The sequence below is a fragment of the Bison bison genome, unplaced genomic scaffold (assembly GCF_000754665.1).
Source record: "Bison bison bison isolate TAMUID 2011002044 unplaced genomic scaffold, Bison_UMD1.0 scf7180017847763, whole genome shotgun sequence".
Taxonomy (NCBI): Eukaryota; Metazoa; Chordata; class Mammalia; order Artiodactyla; family Bovidae; genus Bison; species Bison bison.
The window spans coordinates 68,727-71,680 of NW_011478336.1; positions in this window are offsets into that span (position 1 = coordinate 68,727).

The window sequence follows — 2,954 nt, forward strand, 5'->3', positions numbered from 1 at the left end:
AGTGAAAAACTGTGTTTACTTAGAAATTCAGGACAACTGGAGCTCATCCTCCTTCCCTGCACTTAGGACAATGGCTGGTTTCTTTTGCAGCAAACCCTTTGTTTGGGAGAATTTTAGACAAGCTGCAAAGATGGTGCAGAGGGACCCAACAGTGACATGCCCGCCGCTCTGAGGGCACATCTCACACAGCACTGGAGCTCCTCTGGTCTCTGGCTTAACCCCAGTGCCCTGCCGCCAACCAGACCCCAGCCCTGCTGGGATTTGGTCTTGCGTCCCTCTCATGGCCCTGTTCCATTCCAGGGTCACACATGGTTTTCAGACAGCCTGCATTTTTGGTGTGCTTGCCCCCACCCCCCACCCCTGCCTGGTCCCCTGCTCAGAGTCCAAGAGCAGTAAGGAGCCTGGGGTTCTCTGCTCCAAAACAAGTTCTCCAGCAGCTGCAGAGAGAAGGCTCCCACCAGGCCAGCAAATGCAAACTCTTTTGGGTCCTTTGGGAAAACCTGAGAGGGGCAAAGGAAGATTCCCTTTCCAGGAAGGATGGATTTACGTGCCTCTGGGGGTCTTAGAGACTTAGTCTTAGAGCAGGGTCTCCCTGATTCCACCGGCACTGGCAGCCTGCAGCCGCTTCCCCCACACCTGGGAACACCTGGACAGCACCTGAGGCAGCATGGGGACAAGTGCCCTTGGTCTGCCCAGTCCATGTGAGGCTGTTGGTGAGGCTGGGGGTGATGTCAGAAACAGGCTTAGCACAGGGCCTACAGGTGTGAGGGCCATTTCTGGAGCACCCTCGAATCTTGGTGATGGGACTGCAGAAGGGAGTCCTGCACAGCCCCTGCCACAGATTGGCTGTTGTGAGGGGGCAGGCATGGCTGGTGGAGTCTCTCTCTCTCTCTCTCACACACACACACACACAAAATCACTAGCCAGGATGCAGTGTACACACCATGCTCTAGTATCACAGTAAAACAACAGGCATCAACATGGAAGGTGCTGGATCCCACCTGGGGTCCTCTGGTCTTCTCTGTGACTGGCTTCTCCTGGTGTCCAATGACTCACAGGCAAGCCACGGGGACCAGTGTGACTGGGACTCGCTCTGGAGAGGAGAACTGCCTGGGTGGCTGGGATGCACAGAAGTCTTGGCTTTTTCAGTTGGAGCTCAAGGACTCCAGGGCCCAATTACCCTGCCAGGCAGGCAACACTGCCCACATGGCCAATTAGTGGGTCCTCGGGCCCCTGGGACCAGCTGAGGGCAGGTCTGCGTGTCCACCTTGTGGCCCCCGTTTCACTCCATACAGCTCGGTGGCCGTGTCCTGGGCCAACCTGAGGAGCCGCTGTCCCTGAGTTGTCCCTCGGTCCCACACCTCCATCCACAGGAGGGTGGCGGGGAGGGACAGCAGGCTGCTGTCAGGAGGGGTGCAGGCCAAAGCCAGAGGCTCGGCTGGCCATGTGTTGACCCCGCAGAGTCACAGGACCGATGGGACAGGCTCAGTCCCTGGTCCTCCCAGCTCAGAACCTCCTCAGTGTCCAGTCCCGAAGGTGGGGCCTGGCAGGGAGGCTGGGCCACCAGTGGGAGCCTATGTCTCCTCTCTGGTCTCACCCAGACCCTCCTTTTCTCTCTGCTCTAACTCCACTGCCCTGGCCCCTCCCCTTCCCCCCACCTCATGCTCTACAGATGGCCCTGCCCCTCCTCCTGCCTCGAGCTCTGGACTCCTGCTGCCTCTGGACTGTCCTTCCTGAAGCACTTTTCCCCCACACCCACCCAGGACGGTCTTGTTTTCCTCCCTGTGGGATTAGTGTCCTGGGTCCGCAGAAACAAACTACCACAAACTAGGAGGCTTAACACAACAGAAAATGATTCTGAGAGTCCCACATCAGGGGTGGGAGTGCCAGACTCCTCCCACAGGCCCCAGAGGAGGGTTCTTTCTGCCTCTCCATCCTCGGCGGCTCCAGGCTCCCTGGCCCATGGCCACATCCCTCTCATCTCTACCTCTGTGGTCACAAGGAGTCGTCTTCTGCTGTCTGTGTCTCTCCCTGGACAGCCCACAGGGACCTCTTCATCTCCACATCCTTCCCTGATTCCATCCTGAAGGACTCAGGTCACAATCATGGGCTCTGGGGTGCAGATAACCTTGGGGACCGTCTCCCAGCCCCCTGGGCCTGCTGGGCTTTCCCTCCTTAGCGTGAGCCCCTGAGCACCCCTCTGAGCATGCTACTTGTGTGTGTTGTGTGTTTCCCCACCCATCACAGAAGGCAAGCTGCATGGGGCTGGGTTCTTTTGTGTTTGTTCGTCATCAAACGCCAGTTGTCTGACTCCTGTCTGGCATGTAGGCAGTTCTTGGGCTACACATGCGTGAATGAGTAAATGGTTGAGTCAGTTAGTTGTGGCCAGAGAAGGCCATGGACTGAGGGGTTCCCAGGAGACGGAACCGGTTTCTGTCTCAGCTGCCCATGAGGGAGACAGGCTCTCAGGACCCTGTGCATGGCCTGCAGTCACCTCGGCTGAGCCAGAGCTGTGCTCTGGCTGGTGCAGCAGGAGGACGAGGGGTGGTCCAGGAGGTGCCCTACTCTCTCTGCTAAATCACATGGGGCCAAGGGGTCTGACCGAGCAGGCCAAGGGTGGACCGGATGCAGATGAGCTGCTGCACAAGGTGGAGGGGGGTCCGGGGCTGTAGCTGACCTCCGCTCCTAGGACCTCCCTCCTCCTGCCCCTGGGGTCTCCCTCCACTGACATCAGGTGCCCGCAGCTCAGTGTCTCCAGGACACACACTTCCTGCCCTTGGGACAGCTGATGCGGGATCCCCGGAGCCCCTCCCCTCTGACCTCCCACCTGCACCTAGGTGGTCCCACTGGGTCTGTTCCCTGCTCAGGCTCCGAGGGGACACTGCACACCCCACCCTGGCTGGGGTTTCATGGTCCACTCAGGCCATCTCTTCCTCGCTAGACCCTGAGGGCTG